Raw genomic sequence first — 21653 nt, forward strand, 5'->3', positions numbered from 1 at the left:
GTACTTTTACTAATGTGCGTATCTTTTCTAACGAGTTTTTTTGTGCACGTTTCTTGAGGCGCATTCATGTCCTCGAACAGTAGTAGGTATTTTCATGATCGCTTTTGGAATCCAATTTTGACCATGTTCAAGTCCGAATTTGGAAATTTGCCGTTAGACAGGGATTGTAGCCAGCTAAATTAGCTTTCTAATGCCGCCGAAACAAGTTGATTTGGAGTCGGGATGAGAAAGTTATGATCGAGTTCGTGGACACTACCAAAGATGTTGAGGAATTCGCTCTTCTAATTTGATTTTATTTTCCTAATCGCAACTCTTTTCTTACTCTTTGATCATTTTTGCTTCCTGGACACATGATTTATGATTTGTACCTATAATCCACGTAAACATAAACGTAGAGTGTTATTTCTACACTCCATTGTATCTAGTGTTTTTGCTGATGTTTGTTGATGCGTAATAAAGTCCTAGTATTGTAGTTCGTGTTTTGAAGAACGTTGTTGCGAATGCACTTTTGCGCATGTTTTTTTTCATGTACGTTTGTGCATGTCCATTTGAGCGAGTGTGTTTGTGCGTGTTTGTTGATTTGTATTAATGTCCTAGGATTGTAGTTTGTGTTTAGATGATCCTTTTTGCGAATGCACTTTTGCGTGAGTACTTTTGTGCATGCTTTTGTACTTTTACTCATGTGCGTATCTTTTCTAGCGAGTGTTTTTGTGCACGTTTCTTGATGCGCATTCATGTCCTCGTACTGTAGTACGTATTTTTATTATCGCTTTTGGAATCCAATTTTGACCATGTTCGAGTCCGAATTTGGAAATTTGCCGTTACTTGAATTGTAGCAAGCTAAAATAGCTTTCTAATGCCATCGGAACTAGTTGATTTGGAGTCCGGATGAGAAAGTTATGTTCGATTTTGTGGTCCCTACCAAAGATGTTGAGGGATTCTCTCTTCTAATTTGATTTTAATTTCCTAATTGCAACTCTTTTCTTACTCTTTGATCATTTTTGCTTCCTGGATACCTAATTTTCGATTTGTACCTATAAGATACCGAACCCACCAATTAAACGGAAATATAAATTAATCCAAAAAAAAATCCACGTAAACGTAAACGTAGAGTTTTATTTCTACACTCCACTGTATCTTTTTTATCTAGTGTTTTTGTTGTTGCATGTTGATGCCTATTAAAGTCCTAGTAATTTTATCTAGTAGTTCATGCTTATAAGAACGTTGTTGCGAATGCACTTTTGCGCATATTTTTTTACATGTACGCTTGTGCATGTCCATTTGAGCGAGTGTGCTTGTGCATGTTTGTTGATTTGTATTAATGTCCTAGGATTGAAGTTTGTGTTTTCATGATCCTTTTTGCGAATGCACTTTTGCATGATTACATTTGTGCAAGCTTTTGTACTTTTACTCATGTGAGTATCTTTTCTAGCGAGTGTTTTTGTGCACGTTTCTTGATGCGCATTCATGTCCTCGAACTGTAGTACTTATTTTCATGATCGCTTTTGGAATCCAATTTTGACCATGTTCGAGTCCGAATTTGGAAATTTGCCGTTAGACAGTAATTGTAGGCAGCTGAAATAGCTTTCTAATGCCGCCGGAACCTGTTTATTTGGAGTCCGGATGAGAAAGTTATGATCGACTTCGTGGACACTACCAACGATGTTGAGGGATTCTCTCTTCTTATTTGATTTTATTTTCCTAATTGCAACTCTTTTCTTACTCTTTGATCATTTTTGTTTCCTGAACACCTAATTTTCGATTTGTACCTATAAAATACCAAATCCACCAATTAAAACAGAAATATAAATTAATCCAAAAAAAAATCCACGTAAACGTAAACGTTGAGTTTTATTTCTACACTTCACTGTATCTTTTTTATCTAGTGTTTTTGCTGTTGTTTGTTGATGAGTATTAAAGTCCTTGTATTGTGCTTATAAGAACGTTGCTGCGAATGCACTTTTGCGCATGTTTTTTTACATGTACGTTTGTGCATGTCCATTTGAGTGAGAGTGTTTGTGCATGTTTGTTGATTTGTATTAATGTCCTAGGATTGTAGTTTGTGTTTTCATGATCCTTTTTGCGACTGCACTTTTGCGTGAGTACTTTTGAGCATGCTTTTGAACTTTTACTTATGTGCGTATCTCCTCTACCTAGTATTTTTGTGCACGTTTCTTGATGCGCATTCATGTCCTCGAACTGTAGAACTTATTTTCATGATCGCTTTTGGAATCCATTTTTGACCATGTTCGAGTCCGAATTTTGAAATTTGCCGTTACACAAGAATTGTTGCCACCTGAAATAGTTTTCTAATGCCGCCGGAACCAGTTGATTTGGAGTCTGGATGAGAAATTTATGCTCGACATCGTGGACACTACCAAAGATGTTGAGGGTTCTCTATTTGAATTTGATTTTATTTTCCTAATCGCAACTCTTTTCTTACTCTTTTATCATTTTTGCTTCCGGGACACTAACGTAGAGTTTTATTTCTACATTCCACTGTATCTTTTCTATCTAGTGTTTTTGCTGTTGTTTGTTATTGTAGTTCGTGTTTTTAAGAACTTTGTTTCGAATGCACTTTTGCGCATGTTTTTTTACATGTACGTTTGTGCATGTCCATTTGAGCGAGTGTGTTTGTGCATGTTTGTTGATTTGTATTAATGTCCTAGGATTGTAGTTTTTGTTTTCATGATCCTTTTTGCGATTGCACTTTTGCGTGACTACTTTTGTGCATGCTTTTCTACTTTTACTTATGTGCGTATCTTTTCTAGAAAGTGTTTTTGTCCACGTTCCTTGATGCGCATTCATGTCCTCGAACTGTAGTATGTGTTTTCATGATCGCTTTTGGAATCCAATTTTGATCATGATCGAGTCCGAATTTGGAAATTTGCCTTTAGACAGGAATTGTGGCTAGCTGCAATAGCTTTCTAATGCCGCCGGAACCAGTTGATTTAGAGTCCGGATGAGAAAGTTATGCTCGACTTCGTGGACACTACCAAAGATGTTGAGGGATTCTCTCTTCTAATTTGATTTTATGTTCCTAATTGCAACTCTTTTCTTATTCTTTGATCATTTTTGCTTCCTAGACACCTAATTTTAGATTTGTACCTATAGGATACCAAATCCACAAATTAAAACAGAAATATAAATTAATCCAAAAAAAAAAAAATATCCACGTAAATGTAAACGTAGTGTATTATTTCTACACTCCACTGTATCTTTTTTATCTAGTGTTTGTGCTGTTGTTTGTTGATGCGTATTAAAGTCCTAGTATTGTAGTTCGTGTTTTTAAGAATATTGTTGCGAATGCACTTTTGCGCATGCTTTTTTACATGTACGTTTGTGCATGTCCATTTGAGCAAGTGTTTTTGTGCATGTTCGTTGATTTGTGTTAATGTCCTAGGAGTGTAGTTTGTGTTTTCATGATCCTCTTTGCGAATGCACCTTTGCGTTAGTACTTTTGTGCATGCTTATGTACATTAACTTATGTGCGTGTCTTTTCTAGCGAGTGTTTTTGTGCACGTTTCTTGATTCGCATTCATGTCCTCGAACTGTAGTACGTATTTTCATGATCGCTTTTGGAATCTAATTTTGACCATGTTCGAGTCCAAATTTGGAAATTTGCCGTTACACAGGAATTGTAGCCAGCTGAAATAGCTTTCTAATGCCGCCAGAACCTGTTTATTTGGAGTCCGGATGAAAAACGTATGCTCGACTTCGTGGACACTACCAACGATGTTCACGGATTCTCTCTTTCATTTTGATTTTATTTTCCAGATTGTAACTCTTTTCTTACTCTTTGATCATTTCTGCTTCCTGGACACCTAATTTTCGATTTGTACCTATAAGAAACCAAATCCACCAATTAAAACAGAAATATAAATTAATCCAAAAAAAAATCCACGTAAACGTAAACGTAGAGTGTTATTTCTACACTCCACTATATCTTTTTTATCTAGTGTTTTTGTTGTTGTTTGTTGATGCGTATTAGAGTCCTAGTATTGTAGTTCGTGTTTTTAAGAACGTTGTTGCGAATGCACCTTTGCGCATGTTTTTTTACATGTACGTTTGTGCATGTCCTTTTGAACGAATGTGTTTGTGCACGTTAGTTGATTTGTGTTAATTTCCTAGAATTGTAGTTTGTGTTTTCATGATCCTTTTTGTGAATGCACTTTTGCGTGAGTACTTTTGTGCATGCTTTTGTAGTTTTACTTATGTGCGTATCTTTTCTAGCTTGTGTTTTTGTGCACGTCTCTTGATGCGCATTCATGTCCTCGAATTGTAGTACGTATTTTAAAGATCGTTTTTCGAATCCTATTTCGACCACGTTCGAGTTCGAATTTGGAAATTTGCCATTAGACAGGAATTGTAGCCAGCTGAAATAGCTTTCTAATACCCCCAGAACCAATTGATTTGGAGTCCGGATGAGGAAGTTATGCTCGACTTCGTGGAGACTACCAAAGATGTTGAGGGATTCTCTCTTCTAATTTGATTTTATTTTCCTAATTGCAACTCTTTTCTAACTGTTGTTTTATCATTTTTGTTTCATCGACACCTTATTTTCGATTTGTACCTATACGAAACCAAATACACCAATTAAAACAGAATTATATATCAATCCGGAAAAAAATCCACGTAAATGTAAACGTAGAGTTTTATTTCTACCCTCCACTATATCTTTTTTATCAAGTGTTTTTACTGTTGTTTGTTGATGAGTATTAAAGTCCTAGTATCATAGTTCGTGTTTTTAAGAACGCTGTTGCGAATGCACTTTTGCGCATGTTTTTTTACATGTACGTTTGTGCATGTCCTTATGAGCGAGTGTGTTTGTGCATGTTTGTTGATTTCTGGTAATGTCCTAGGATTGTAGTTTGTGTTTTCATGATCCTTTTTGCAAATGCACTTTTGCGTGAGTACTTTTGTGCACGCTTTTGTACTTTTAGTTATGTGCGTGTCTTTTTCTAGCGAGTGTTTTTGTGCACGTTTTTTGATGCGCATTCTTGTCCTCGAACTGTAGTACGTATTTTCATGATCGCTTTTCGAATCCAATTTTGACCATGTTCGAATCCGAATTTGGAAATTTGCCGTTAGACAGGAATTGTAGCCAGCTGAAATAGCTTTCTAATGCCGTCGGAACCACTTGATTTGGAGTCCGGATGAGAAATTTCTGCTCGACTTCGTGGACACTACCAAAGATGTTTGGGGTTCTCTCTTCTAATTTGATTTAATTTTCTTAATTGCAACTCTTTTCTTATTCTTTGATCATTTTTGGTTCTTGGACACCTAATTTTCGATTTGTACCTATAAGATACAAAATCAACCAATTAAAACAAAAATATAAATTAATCCAAAAAAAAATCCATGAAACGTAAACGTAGAGTGTTGTTTCTACAATCCACTGTATCTTTTTTATCTAGTGTTTTTGTTGTTGTTTGTTGATGCGTACTAAAGTCCTAGTATTGTAGTTCGTGTTTTAAAGAACGTTGTAGCAAATGCACTTTTGCGCATGTTTTTTTACATGTACGTTTGTGCATGTCCTTTTGAGCGAATGTGTTTGTGCATGTTTGTTGATTTGTGTTAATGTCCAAGGATTGTAGTTTTTGTTTTCATTATCCTTTTTGCGAATGCACTTTTGCGTGAGTACTTTTGTGCATGCTTTTGTAGTTTTACTTCTCTTCGTATCTTTTCTAGCGAGTGTTTTTGTGCACGTTTCTTGATGCGCATTCATGTCCTCGAACTGTAGTACGTATTTTCATGATGGCTTTCGAATCCAATTTTGACCACGTTCGAGTCCGAATTTGGAAATTTGCCGTTATATAGGAATTGTCGCCAGCTCAAATAGCTTTCTAATGCCGCCAGAACCGGTTGATTTGGAGTTCCGATGTGAAAGTTATGCTCGACTTCGTGGACACTACCAAACATCTTGAGGGATTCTCTCTTCTAATTTTATCTTATTTTCCTAATTGCAACTCTTTTGTTACTCTTTGATCATTTTTGCTTCCTGGACACCTAATTTTTCGATTTGTACCGAAAAGATACCAAATCCACCAATTAAAACAGAAATATAAATTAATCCAAAAAAAAATCCACGTAAACGTAAACGTAGAGTTTTATTTCGACACTCCACTGTATATTTTTTATCTAGTGTTTTTGCTGTTGTTTGTTGATGCGTATTAGAGTCCTAGTATTGTAGTTCGTGTTTATAAGAACGTTGTTGCGAATGAACTTTTGCGCATGTTTTTTTACATGTACGCTTGTGCGTGTCCATTTGAGCGAGAGTGTTTGTGCATGTTTGTTGATTTGTATTAATGTCCTAGGATTGTAGGTTGTGTTTTCATGATCCTTTTTGCAAATGCACTTTTGCGTAAGTACTTTTGTGCATGCATTTGTACTTTTACTTATGAGCGTATCTTTTCTAGCGAGTGTTTTTGTGCACGTTTCTTGATACGCATTCATGTACTCGAACTGTAGTACGTATTTTCATGATCGCTTTTGGAATCTAAGTTTGACCATGTTCGAGTCCGAATTTGGAAATTTGCCGTTAGACTTGAATTGTAGCCAGCTGCAATAGCTTTCTAATGCCGCCGGAACCAGTTGATTTGGAGTCTGGATGACAAAGTTATGCTCGACTTCGTGGACACTACCAAAGATGTTGAGGGATTCTCTATTCTAATTTGCTTTTACTTTCCTAATTGCAACTCTTTTCTTACTCATTGATCTTTTTTGCTTCCTGGACACCAGATTTTCGATTTGTACCTATAAGATACCAAATCCACCAATTAAAACCGAAATATAAATTAATACAAAAAAAAACCACGTAAACGTAAACGTAGTGTGTTATTTCTACACTTCACTGTATCTTTTTTATCTAGTGTTTTTGCTAGTGTGTGTTGACGCGTACTAAAGTCCTAGTATTGTAGTTTGTGTTTTTAAGAACGTTGTTGCGAATGCACTTTTGCGCATGTTTTTTTTCATGTACGTTTGTGCATGTCCATTTGAGCGAGTGTGTTTGTGTGTGTTTGTTGATTTGTATTAATGTCCTAGGATTGTAGTTTGTGTTTTCCTGATACTTTTTGCGAATGCAATTTTTTGTGAGTACTTTTGTGCATGCATTTGTACTTTTGCTTATGTGCGTATCTTTTCTAGCGAGTGTTTTTGTGCACGTTTCTTGATACGCATTCATGTCCTCGCACTGTAGTACGTATTTTCATGATCGCTTTTGGAATCTAAGTTTGACCATGTTCGAGTCCGAATTTGGAAATTTGCCGTTAGACTTGAATTGTAGCCAGCTGCAATAGCTTTCTAATGCCGCCGGAACCAGTTGATTTGGAGTCTGGATGACAAAGTTATGCTCGACTTCGTGGAGACTACCTAAGATGTTGAGGGATTCTCTCTTCTAATTTGATTTTATTTTCCTAATTGCAACTCTTTTCTTTCTCTTTGATCATTTTTTTTTCGTGAACACCTAATTTTCGATTTGTACCTATAAGATACCAAATCCACCAATTATAACATAAATATAACTTAATCCAAAAAAAATCCACGTAAACATAAACGTTGAGTTTTATTTCTACACTCCACTGTATCTTTTTTATGTAGTGTTTTTGCTGTTGTTTGTTGATGCGTATTAAAGTCCTAGTATTGTAGTTCGTGCTTATAAGAACGTTGCTGCGAATGCACTTTTGTGCATGTTTTTTTACATGTACGTTTGCGCATGTCCATTTGAGCGAGAGTGTTTGTGCATGTTTGTTGATTTGTATTAATGTCCTAGGATTGTAGTTTGTGTTTTCATGTTCCTTTTTGCGAATGTACTTTTGCGTGAGTACTTTTGTGCATGCTTTTGACATTTTACTTATGTGCGTATCTTTTCTAACGAGTGTTTTTGTGCACGTTTCTTGATGCGCATTCATGTCCTCGAACTGTAATACTTATTTTCATGATCGCTTTTGGAATCCAATTTGGACCATGTTCGAGTCCGAATTTGGAAATTTGCCGTTAGACAGGAATCGTAGCCAGCTGAAATAGCTTTCTAATGCCGCCGGAACCAGTTTATTTGGAGTCCGAATGTGTTTGTGCATGTTTCTTGATTTTCTAGCGAGTTTTTTTGTGCACGTGTCTTGATGCGCATTCATGTCCTCGAACTGTAGTACATATTTTGATGATCGCTTTTCGAATCCAATTTTGACCATGTTCGAGTCCGAATTTTGATATTTGCCGTTACACAGGAATTGTAGCCAGCTGAAATAGTTTTCTAATGCCGCCAGAACCAGTTGATTTGGAGTCTGGAAGAGAAATTTATGCTTGACTTCGTGGATACTACCAAAGATGTTGAGGGTTCTCTATTCGAATTTGATTTTAATTTCATAATCGCAACTATTTTCTTACTCTTTTATCATTTTTGCTTCCGGGACACTAACGTAGAGTTTTATTTCTACACTCCACTTTATCTTTTTTATCTAGTGCTTTTGCTCTTGTTTGTTGATGCGTATTAAAAACCTAGTATTGTAGTTCGTGTTTTTAAGAACGTTGTTTCGAATGCACTTTTGCGCATGTTTTTTTACATGTACGTTTGTGCATGTCCATTTGAGCGAGTGTGTTTGTGCATGTTTGTTTATTTGTGTTAATGTCCTAGGATTGTAGTTTGTGTTTTCATGATCCTTTTTGCGAATGCACTTTCGCGTGACTACTTTTGTGCATGCTTTTGTACTTTTACTTATCTGCGTATCTTTTCTAGAAACTGTTTTTGTGCACGTTTCTTGATGCGCATTCATTTCCTCGAACTGTAGTACGTATTTTCATGATCGCTTTTCGAATCCAATTTTGACCATGTTCGAGTCCGAATTTGGAAATTTGCCGTTAGACCTGAATTGTAGCCAGCTACAATAGCTTTGTAATGCCGTCGGAACCAGTTGATTTGGAGTCCGGATGAGAAAGTTATGCTCGAGTTCGTGGACACTACCAAAGATGTTCAGGGATTCTCTATTCTAATTTTATCTTATTTTCCAGATTGCAACTCTTTTCTTACTCTTTGATCTTTTTTGCTTCATGGACACCTAATTTTCGATTTCTACCTATAAGATACCAAATCCACCACTTAAAACAGAAATATAAATTAATCCAAAAAAAAATCCACGTAAATGTAAACGTAGAGTGTTATTTTTACACTCCACTGTATCTTTTTTATCTAGTCTTTTTGTTGTTGTTTGTTGATGCGTATTAAAGTCCTAATATTGTAGTTCCTGTTTTTAAGAACGTTGTTGCGAATGCACATTTGCCCATGTTCTTTTACATGTACGTTTGTGCATGTCCTTTTGAGCGATTGTGTTTGTGCATGTTAGTTGATTTGTGGTAATGTCCTAGAATTGTAGTTTGTGTTTTCATGATCCTTTTTGCGAATGCACTTTTCCGTGAGTACTTTTCTGCATGCTTTTGTAGATATACTTATGTGCGTATCTTTTCTAGCGAGTGTTTTTGTGCACGTTTCTTGATGCACATTCATGTCCTCGAACTGTAGTACGTATTTTCATGATCGTTTTTCGAATCCTATTTTGACCACGTTCGAGTCCGAATTTGGAAATTTGCCATTAGACAGGAATTGTAGCCAGCTGAAATAGCTTTCTAATGCCGCTGGAACCAGTTGATTTGGAGTACGGATGACAAAGTTATGCTCGACTTCGTGGACACTACCAAAGATGTTGATGGATTCTCTCTTTTAATTGGATTTAACTTTCCTAATTGCAACTCTTTTCATATTCATTGATCATTTTTGCTTCCTAGACACCAGATTTTCGATTTGTACCTATGAGATACCAAATCCACCAATTAAAACCAAAATATAAATTAATCCACTAGAAAATTCCCTTAATTTTAAACGTAGAGTGTTATTTCTACACTTCACTCTATCTTTTTTATCTAGTGTTTTTGCCGTTGTTTGTTGACGCGTATTAAAGTCCTAGTATTGTAGTTCGTGTTTTTCAGAACATTGTTGCGAATGCACTTTTGCGCATGTTTTTTTTCATGCATTTGTACTTTTGCTTATGTGCGTATCTTTTCTAGCGAGTGTTTTTGTGCACGTTTCTTGATACGCATTCATGTCCTCGAACTGTAGTACGTATTTTCGTGATCGCTTTTGGAATCCAATTTTGACCATGTTCGGGTCCGAATTCGGAAATTTTCCGTTGCACATGGACTGTAGCCAGCTGCAATAGCTTTCTAATGCCGCAGGAACCAGTTTATTTGGAGTTCGGATGAGAAAGTTATGCTCGACTTCGTGGAGACTACCAAAGATGTTGAGGGATTCTCTATTCGCATTTGATTTTATTTTCCTAATTGCAACTCTTTTCTTACTCTTTCATCAGTTTTACTTCCTGGACACCTAATTTTCGATTTGTACCTATAAGATACCAAGTCCACCAATTAAAACAGAAATATAAATTAATCCAAACAAAAATCCACGTAAACGTAAACGTAGAGTGTTATATCTACACTCCACTGTATCTTTTTTATCTAGTGTTTTTGCTGTAGTTTGTTGATGCGTATTAAAGTCCTAGTATTGTAGATCGTGTTTTTAAGAACATTGTTGCGAATGCACTTTTGCGCATGTTTTTTTACATGTACGTTTGGGCATGTCCATTTGAGCGAGTGTGTTTGTGCATGTTTGTTGATTTGTATTAATGTCCTAGGATTGCAGTTTGTGTTTTCATGATCCTCTTTCCGAATGCACTTTTGCGTGAGTACTTTTTTGCAAGCTTTTGTACTTTAACTTATGTGCGTGTCTTTTCTAGCGAGTGTTTTTGTGCACGTTTCTTGATGCGCATTCATGTCCTCGAACTGTAGTACGTATTTTCATGATCGCTTTTCGAATCCAATTTAGACCATGTTCGAATCTGAATTTGGAAATTTGCAGTTAGACAAGAATTGTAGCCAGCTGAAATAGCTTTCTAATGCCGCCAGAACCCATTGATTTGGAGTCCGGATGAGAAATTTATGCTCGACTTCGTGGACAATACCAAAGATGTTTGGGGTTCTCTCTTCTAATTTGATTTTATTTTCCTAATTGCAACTCTTTTCTTACTCTTTGATCATTTTTGCTTCAAGGACACCTAATTTTCGATTTGTACCTATAAGATACCAAATCCACCAATTAAACAAAAATATAAATTAATCGAAAAAAAATCCACGTAAACGTAAACGTAGAGTGTTATTTCTACACTCCACTATATCTTTTTTATCTAGTGTTTTTGCTGTTGTTTGTTGATGCGTATTATATTCCTAGTATTGTAGTTCGTGTTTTTAAGAACGTTGTAGAGAATGCACTTTTGCGGAAGTTTTTTTACATGTACGTTTGTGCATGTCCTTTTGAGCGAATGTGTTTGTGCATGTTTGTTGATTTGTGTTAATGTCCTAGGATTGTAGTTTGTGTTTTCATGATCCTTTTTGCAAATGCACTTTTGCGTGAGTACTTTTGTGCATGCTTTTGTAGTTTTACTTATGTGCTTATCTTTTCTAGCGAGTGTTTTTGTGCACGTTTCCTGATGCGCATTCATGTCCTCGAACTATAGTACGTATTTTCATGATCGCTTTTCGAATCCAATTTTGACCACGTTCGAGTCCGAATTTGGAAATTTGCCATTAGACTGGAATTAAAGCCAGCTCAAATAGCTTTCTAATGCCACCAGAACCAGGTTATTGGACTCCGGGTGAGAAAGTTATGCTCGACTTCGTGGACACTACCAATGATGTTGAGGGATTCTCTCTTCTAATTTTATTTTATTTTCCTAATTGCAACTCTTTTGTTACTCTTTGATCATTTTTGATTCCTGGACACCTTATTTTCGATTTTTACCTACAAGAAACCAAATCCACCAATTAAAACAGAAATATGAAATAATCAAAAAAAAATCCACATAAAAGTAAAGGTAGAGTTTTATTTCTACACTCCACTGTATCTTTTTTATCTAGTGATTTTGCTGGTGTTTGTTGATGCGTATTAAAAACCTAGTATTGTAGTTCGAGTTTTTAAGAACGTTGTTTCGAATGCACTTTTGCGCATGTTTTTTTACATGTATGTTTGTGCATGTCCATTTGAGCGAGTGTGTTTGTGCATCTTTGTTGATTTGTATTAATGTCCTAGGATTGTAGTTTGTATTTTTATGATCCTTTTTGCGAATGCACTTTTGCGTGAGTACTTTTATGCATGCTCTTGAACTTTTACTTATGTGCGTATGTTTTCTACCGAGTGGTTTTGTGCACGTTTCTTGATGCGCATTCATGTCACTACACCACAAACTGTCATCAATAGCGTTTGATAAATGCTATGATACCCTATAATAGCGATTTTGGAAACGCTATGTCTGCCGGAGCTATAATGGATACCGAATATTTCATAGCGTTTTGATGGCGCTATGATAGAAACCACTAAGATAGCGCGCTTTTATTGCCATTGTAATCTCTGTAGTAGCATTTGCGATGCGTCGTAATAGACTATATAATAACAACTATGCGGCGCTATTGTAAATGTTTTAATAGCGAATAAGAAATACTATTATAAATTGTATAATTGCAATACTCTTGCGCTACTATAAATTTTGTAAGAGCGTCTACGGGACGCTATAATAAACTCTGTGATAGCGATTGTAGTGCGCTATGGTAAACTCTGTAATATCATTTTATAAACGCTATTAGTTAGTCTTTTGTAGCATTCTCTTTGCGTTGTGATTAATATTCATATGCTATGGTTCAATCTCTTATAGCATTATATATACCTGTAGTATTGACTATTATAGCATCTCCTTAATGTTATAGTTACTACTATCACCATTTGCAATTGCTACGGTAATCGTTATAGATAAATCACAATACTAAATACTAAATTACCATATGATAATGAGTCATAAACTTTTATTAATAAAATAAAAACGTACTTATAATTGAAGTATCCTAATAAATTTCATATCATAGAACATCCGACACTATTTGAAAAGTAAACAATACAAAAATATTTTACTCGCTAACATCCAATGTAACACCCCGCATTTTCGGTAAAATAATTTTTACCACCTTTATGTGCATATTTGTGAAATAAGGATTTATAATAATTCTTGCATGATTAGTATTTACGTGAATTAGGTAATTATGTGATTATTATGTGAAATTATGTGAAATTATGTGATTATGTGAATTATGTGCTTAGGAAATATTTCGGGATATTATTTCGAATAAATTATTTTCATGAATTAGGATTTTTGCATATGAATTTAAATGAGCATTTCATCATATTTATGCATGCACAAAATTTTAGAAAAAAAGAATTTTCTCATGCATTTTAGGATTTTTAATTTATTTAGAAAATTTGAAAATCCTCCCCACATTTTCTTGAATTTTCGGACACCACACACACACACACATGATTTTTAAATTCTTGCATATTAATTGGTAGAAAAACATGCATTGGTGTGGTTGTACTTTGAGCATAGAAAGAAATACCTAAAAGCCTAGTTCCCTACTCTATAGACTAGGCATGCCTTTTTCACTCCTTTAAGTAAGACCAAAGGTCTTCTTCTTCTCCTCCCTTCCCCTTCATTTCGGCAGCCACCACCACCACCATAACCACCATTTTCTCAAGCTTGAACCACCCTAGAACCACCACCACCTCATATTTTCGGAAATTGCAAAATCACCCCCACAAAAAATGTATTTCCCTTTCTTCTCCATTGGCTTTGAAGTCTCCAAAAACTCTATAAATACCACCCATGCCCAAGATCAAAACTCACTCTCAAACTCCACTCTTATAATCCTTAAGTTCAAAGTCTCCTTCTATTTCAACAAGAGGAGAACTTTCGGCCAAGCTTAGGAGTAAGCTTCTCCTCCCTCTTCTTTCTTCTTCTTTCCCGAAAGAGCAAAGCTCTTCCTCCTCCTCTTCCTTTTTGTTTTTCTACTTATTTTCTTAATGCTTAATCTAACTCTTAATCTCTTCTTGTATTAGAGAGAAAAGAGCTAACAAGCCCTTCCCCTAAAGAGTATAGGTGAGAATTCTTGAATTCTTGCTCTAACCTACAACACCACTAGTATTTTCGGTTTTTATGTGTTTTTATGTGTGTTCATTGTTGATTCTTGCATATTATGTGATTTTGTGTTTTAGATGATGATTGCATGTTAGTATTTTGAAAAGATAGTTTTATTTTTGAAATTTTATGATTTTTCGAAAATTGGGGAAAAATGTTTTAAATGGCTCATTTGGCTTAATTAGTGCCTTGCATGTGTTGATCTAGTGTTTGATTGTTGATTTTGAAAAGAAAATGAATTTTTGGCCTAGCCATGGAACTTTCGAATTTTTGGGGAAAAATGTTTTAAATGGCTTATTTGGTTTAATTAGTGTCTTGCATGTGTTAATCTAGTGTTTGATTGTTGATTTTTGAAAAGAAAATGAATTTTTGACTTGACTAAGGAACTTTCGAATTTTTGAAGATAAAATGCTTGAAATTACTTATGTGGTTTATTTTGTGTTTTGCATGTGTTGATCTTGTGTTGATTGCTGTTTTAAGGCGTTGCATGATAAGATTGGTGATTGATTGTTGATCTAAGGTCTTGCATGTTAAGATCTAGTGATTAATGGTTGATCTAAAGTCTTGCATGTTAAGATCTAGTGTTTTCTATGAAAAAAAAAATGGTTTAAGAACTAAGAGTTTGTGCTAATTTGATTTAAAATACTCTTGCATGTGAAGATCTAGTGTATTTGCTTGAATAAATGTAAAGATGGAAGTCTTGAATTTTATTCTTGTAAAATGCTAGATCTAGTGAACTTTGTTGTTAGATTGTTTTTGCATGTTAAGATTTCGATTATTTCTATGTTTTTATGGCTAAGTGATTTTGTGAAGCTTTATGTGTATTTTCTATGTGCTCCTATGTGCTCTTGCTTGCTTATGTGAATCATTGGGTGTAAGATGAGAGAAGGGTAAGTAGAAAGGGTGCATGGGTGGGTGCATTAGTGTCATGAATTTAAAAAAAAAAAAAAAAAAAAAAAGATAAAACGATGTTGGAAAGTCTTTCGAGGTTACGGTAAATTTCTCGGGTACGGCGAGCCTGGTACCGTAGGGCCTAGGGGTGGTTTGATCCCACGTAGTTAGTCATGGTTCGAATTACATGGGGTTATTTATCCGTAACTTAGATTGACTCTTCCGAGGGATTCCCGACAATTTTTCATGTCATGCATGTTGCATTTCGGTGTTGTTGATATAGGTGGGAAAATCTCACTCTATGGTCTTGAGACCGTAGGGTTATAAAGGTGGGAAATTCCTTCTATATTCTTCAATACGTGTCATGGCATAGGGTTATAAAGGTGGGATATTCTCACTCTATGGTCTTGGGATCATAGGGTTATAAAGGTGGGAGTTATCTCACTCTATGCGTGGTGGCAATTATGTGAATGAAGATCGCCGACGAAAAAAAAGGGAAGTATATGATTGTTTTACTTCATGTTGTATGTTCATGTATAAGATATATGTATGTATATATATATATAGATATATGTATGCTCTATGTGCTATGTGTATTTGATATTACTTCAAGATTCTCATTGAGTCATCAAAGACTCATATAGGTGTTGTATGTTTGTAGGTATACCCGATTTAGGGCCCGAGGAGTGAAGTTGGGAATCGAGCTCGAGAATCGGAAGGGGATCGTATGGAGGGGTTGTGGATAGTGTTGGCTCTTAATTTGGTTATGTGGTTCTATTTGTATAATATGCTTGTAAAAACGTTTGATACGGTTTTAGGTATTTTCTACCGATCGCTTCCTCCGATCGGTGGGAATTATTAAAAGACGATATGTGTAATAGTAATTAGGATTACCTTATTTTGGATAATTAATCGGTAATCCGTAGCCTTTTGTAAGCGAAAGCAAATTTTCACTAATTATATGCATGCATGCTTTCGACTAGTAATTTCTTCGTATTTTATCTCCATGTTCTAAAATTATTTTCATATAGGTGTTCTGCTTAGAAAATCATGAAACTTTAGGAGTCTCTGCATCTCTCTGTTCTCATCATATTGATAGGTCCTTTGCATGATTTGGGTAAGTATTTATTTAGTTATGATTTGTTTCTCACCACTGCATCGAAACAGGGTCATTCGGGTGTTTTCTGGTATAACTGGAGTTTTACTCACTCAAATGCCTTGTTTTCACTTGGAAAATGTTTTAAACTTACCTTTCTGCCTTGGGGAAAAATTTGGTAGCTTTTGGGTCAGTGAGGAATTTATTATGAATTTTCAAAACTACCTCCCCTGTTCTGGATTTTTAAACTGAGTGACTGTGCCATTTTATTTATTTCTCCTAAATGGCCATGCATCTTTCAAAACTGTTTTAACTAAGTGATATAGACCCGTGTTAGATGTTATGGTATAATTTTGGGGTTATTTGCATGAGTAGTTTAAGAGAAATTAATTTTTAAAGCCTCTGCATTGAATTTGTCCGCATTTGCATTAAGTTCATCATGCCTAGTTAATTCCTAGTCTTGCATGTAGTATGCCTTTGTGTTAAAATTTGATTAGGGTTTAGCAAGCTGTGCCCTCTCTCCCTCTAATTTAAAAAGAAAATTTTTTACGTAAATTTTATATCCACAAACAGATCATGTTTTCAAAAGTCTTCCGCTGAGATTGCATATAATAAGGGTAATCGAGAGAGGGGTGTCACATCCAACTCCCCAAAATTTTTTAGTGACTCCCATGTTTAGTTTCCTCCATGTAGTTCTTCCATTTTCTGTCATGAAGAATTGAAAAAAATCAGTATATTGTACTTAATACTACAAAGAATGAGATAGAGAACGATTAAGTAAATCAATTGAATCATTCAATTTGAAGAAAAAAGTTAAACTTAGAATATAGAGAGTCTAATTGAATGCTTACCGATACTCTAAAACATAACCACTTTATCTGTTGGCCATGGTACTGTAGTGCCTATGGCATCTTCAATAAATTCCATCTCAGATGTAGAGATGCGGATGGGTCTTTTGTAGTTTCGACCCAAACTCTCGTAGCATTAGGACCCAACGGAACAAAATGAACGACTTGATTCGGATCATTTGAAGACCACCGTCCTTCTGCAACAATTTGACCACATCCACAAGCATCCAATAATTTGCACTTTTTATTTACATTATTGGTGTTCACGCTCTAACAAATCAAACATTACAAATTGAGAAATATTTGAATATTAGATGAACATATATAAATAATTCATGATACATATAGATATACACATGCATTCATTGATTTTACCAGAGGAGATGAAAGGTTTTCTTCTTCACTCTCGTTTGTTTTCTCCAATATAACTCTATCTGCAGGCCAAGCTACTGTAGAATTAATAGCATCTTTAATAAACCTCATATCAGCAGCAGAGGGCCGCCATAAATATACTTCAAATATTTTTGGAATATCCACCGAAACTATCATCTCAGGATTTCCCAAGTTATTTACGACGGCTTCTACAAATTTCCTTGCTCCTATCTCATAATCAGGATCAACTCCTAATAAAATATAAACAACAAATACATTGAGACAAAAGTTATTATTAAGACGCTAAAGTTTTCAATTTTTATGGTAATAATCAAAATACTATATTACATGTTAAGGCGCACCCAACCTTTATCATACATCATGTTCCAAGTACCACTTACACAACTAAATATAAAAAAAAATATCAAACTGAAAACTACTTGTAAGTGTCTAAGAAAATCAACAAGAAATAAGATACACAACTATCAACTTAAGCAACAACAATAACAAAAACAATTCTAAAACCAAAACCAATAAATTTGGGTAAAAAATAATAAAAGAAAAATGTTTGCTGCAGCACATTAGTATATAAATAACCAATACATAGTGAAATAGGTGCGTACCGTTCAAGAAAGTGACCTTAATATCACCAACGATTCCATGTAAAATTATCCAGATCAGATTCTCTTGACTGAGCAAAATTTAGTTAAAGAAAATTAGGATTTTAAGAAAAGAAAACTAAAGAGAATTTGTTAGTTGTCACAATAACGTTATCAATGAAATAAAAGATAACATGACATATATTTACCTGAGTTGCGAAAATATTTTAGCTGCTCATCTAGTCTTAGCGGCATTGATTTGATAAACAAGGCTAAATCCTTTATTGTTACCAAAACTCCTACAAAAAAGAAAACATAATTAAGAATCAGTTCGTGTAAAACTTTTGGTGATAAATAGAAGCATACATATAACTTATATTCAAGTAATAACATCAATATTTATGCATGGATATTATGGCAATCTTATTTTTCAGATTATGCTTAATCTTATAAAAATACAGATGCATGGAGCTGCTTCAGTGGCTGCAATAGCTATAACAAAAATTGAAAAATGTCTCATCTTAATTGACGATTATCAAAAATATCAGAAAATGTTACAAAATTGATATTCACTGAATTTAATATAAGTTCAAGGCACATAAGGGCTCTAACTATATTTCGACTTGTGATCAATCCATAGATACCAATAGAAAATAAATAGGCACTTAAAAACAAGTATATGTTCGAGCATCATTTTCGAACTCCTTATCAATCTTGATTCATTTCAACCTGAACAATAATTCACTCGATTCGATTCTAACAATATGGAACAAAACAAGGGAATAGATTGGAAATAGATAGATAAGAAACTAAATGCTTTCTATTCTATTTTTTGGACAAAAATTCAAATAAAATAAAAGGATTATAACATTCATTTTCTGTTGATTCTATTTGAATTACTCATTTAAAAAACAAATATTGACGAGCTATAGCAATTGCACCTATTAAAGCGACTAAAAGAATTATTGAAATCATTTCAAACGGAAGAAAAAAATCTGTTGATAAATGAATTCCAATTTGTTGACTATTACTTATCAAATCTTGATCTACAATCTGATTTGATTTTGTAGTCCAAACGATCCCATACCAGGATGTATCTGGAATAGTAGTAATTAGTGAAATAAAAAGACTTGTACAAACCGCTGCAGTAATTCCATCCCCAATAGTCCAAAATCAAATCATTTAGTCTATAGTTTTAAACCAAATTATAGGTTTAACACTAGATGCAAAGAAATATGAAAATTTGTAGTTAAGTAGGCTTAATGTTTCAAATTATTTTTCTTCGAAAACCCGTTTGGTTCATATTTCTTTCTCCAATTGAACAGTGGTTTGTATAAATTATATAAGAGGTGTCCCAGCGATAAAATCAATTCTCAATACTCCAAATTTACAATACTACAATTGACATGTGCATAATGCACGAATCACCAAAAAATTGCAAACACAATCAACACAATTGAAGTCTTCCTCTTTCAAATTAAAAATAAATAAATAAATAAAAGATAAAAATTAGAAAAGAGAAGGGTTTGTATCCTGATTTTGAATAATTTAATGCTATTTTCAAAGTTTTGGCATAATGCAACAATCATAAGTTTAGAAAAGAGAAGGGTCTGTATCACAGACTTAGAAAAAAAAAAGTCAATGTTATTTTCCAAGTTTAAAAAAGAGAAGGGTATGGATCACAAACTTAGAGAAAAAAAATCAATGCTATATTCCAAGTTTTGGTATTTTCCAAGAATCACAAGTTTAGAAAAGAGAAGGGTCTGTATCACAGACTTAGAAAACAAACTCAATGATATTTTCCAAGTTTTGGCATAATGCAAGAATCACAAACTTATAAAAAAAAAAAAAAAATCCAACGAAATTGAAGCAACTGTATTCTGATTTTGAATAATTTAAATAGGAATACTTCAACATAATCAATTGAACTATATACCCCGTTTATGAAGAACAAAACATAAAACATAGATAAATTTCATGTTAATCCCAAAAATTAAAATAAAAGAGAGAATCGTATAATTACTTGTCTGGTAATTGTCCTCGGTAATTTTCCTCTGTTGCTGAGATACAATCGCGCCAGCCCTCGCGCTTTTCTTCAACATCGTATCTCCTCAAGAATTCCAGCAAATCGGTTTGAAGAAGAACAAATTGGTTTTACGACTTTCCGTGACTATGTGGAATTAGGTTTTTCTGCGTGTGATAGGATGTCGAGGAGATGAGCCGAACAAAGGGCCGATCGAGTTTCTGCAAATTGATTTGAAGAAGAAAGGTTTGATTTTTGGGTTTTATTGAAATTAGGTTTTTTTGCCTGTAAAGAGAAAAGAGGAATTCTGTAGAAGAGATGAAGTGCACGATATATGGACCGACAAAAAAGTCAACCTATAATATTTAGGATACCGGGAAAATATATTTTTTCCCCGCTAAAGTTTTAACAAATATTATAGCGTTTTATTTTAAGATTAGGTGCCCGAAAAATTAAAAGGTACTATAGCATTCTTTTTAAGCAATTAAAAAATTAAAGATGAAACAATAGCATTTAACAAATAAACGCTATAATAATATGCTATAAAAAGTATATATTCTTGTAGTGTGTCCTCGAACAGTAGTACGTATTTTCATGATCGCTTTTGGAATCCAATTTTGACGATGTTCGAGTCCCAATTTGGAAATTTGCCGTTAGACAGGAATTCTAGCCAGCTGAAATAGCTTCCTAATGCCGCCGGAACCAGTTGATTTGGAGTCCGGATAAGAAAGTTATGCTCGATTTCGTGGCCACTACCAAAGATCTTGAGGGATTCTCTCTTTTAATTTGATTTTATTTTCCTAATTCCAACTCTTTTCTTACTCTTTGATCATTGTTGCTTCCTAGATACCTAATTTTCGATTTGTACCTATAAGATACCGAACCCACCAATTAAAATGGAAATATAAATTAATCCAAAAAAAAAAATCCACGTAAGCGTAAACGTAGAGTTTTATTTCTACACTCCATTGTATCTTTTTTATCTAGTGTTTTTGTTGTTGTGTATTGATGCGTATTAAAGTCATAGTATTGAAGTTCGTGCTTATAAGAACGTTGTTGCGAATGCACTTTTGCGCATATTATTTTACATGTACGTTTGTGCATGTCCATTTGAGCGAGTGTACTTGCGCATGTTTGTTGATTTGTATTAATGTCCTAGGATTGAAGTTTGTGTTTTTATGATCCTTTTTGCGAATGCACTTTTGCGTGATTACTTTTGTGCATGCTTTTGTACTTCTACTTATGTTCGTATCTTTTCTAGCGAGTGTTTTTGTGCACGTTTCTTGATGCGCATTCATGTCCTCGAACTGTAGTACGTATTTTCATGATCGCTTTTGGAATCCAATTTTGACGATGTTCGAGTCCCAATTTGGAAATTTGCCGTTAGACAGCTGAAATAGCTTTCTAATGCCGTCGGAACTAGTTGATTTGGAGTCTAGATGAGAAAGTTATACAGACTTCGTAGACACTACCAAAGATGTTGAGGGATTCTCTCTTCTAATTTGATTTTATTTTCCTAATTGCAACTCTTTTGTTACTCTTTGATCATTTTTGCTTCCTGGAAACCTAATTTTCGATTTGTACCTATAAGATACCAAATCCACTAATTAAAACAGAAATATAAATTAATCCAACAAAAAAATCAACGTAAACATAAATGTAGAGTTTTATTTGTACACGCCACTATATCTTTTTTATCTAGTGTTTTTGCTGTTGTTAGTTGATGCGTATTAAAGTCCTAGTATTGTAGTTCGTTCTTAT

At 34.4% G+C, this 21653-nt stretch overlaps 1 long non-coding RNA gene across 1 annotated transcript; it reads right to left on the reverse strand.

Moving 5' to 3' along the window:
• Positions 1-16579: 16579 nt before the first annotated feature.
• Positions 16580-20459, reverse strand: LOC148771130 (uncharacterized). The gene is made up of 6 exons (XR_016031036.1): positions 19893-20459; positions 18079-18168; positions 17894-17961; positions 17274-17521; positions 16902-17168; positions 16580-16755 (listed from the first exon to the last, which is right to left on the reverse strand). It is a non-coding gene; the product is annotated as an uncharacterized LOC148771130 (long non-coding RNA).
• Between the last annotated feature and the right edge of the window lie 1194 nt (positions 20460-21653).

Source organism: Erythranthe guttata, chromosome 4 (assembly GCF_056151865.1).
Source record: "Erythranthe guttata isolate IM_541 chromosome 4, IM_541, whole genome shotgun sequence".
Taxonomy (NCBI): domain Eukaryota; kingdom Viridiplantae; phylum Streptophyta; class Magnoliopsida; order Lamiales; family Phrymaceae; genus Erythranthe; species Erythranthe guttata.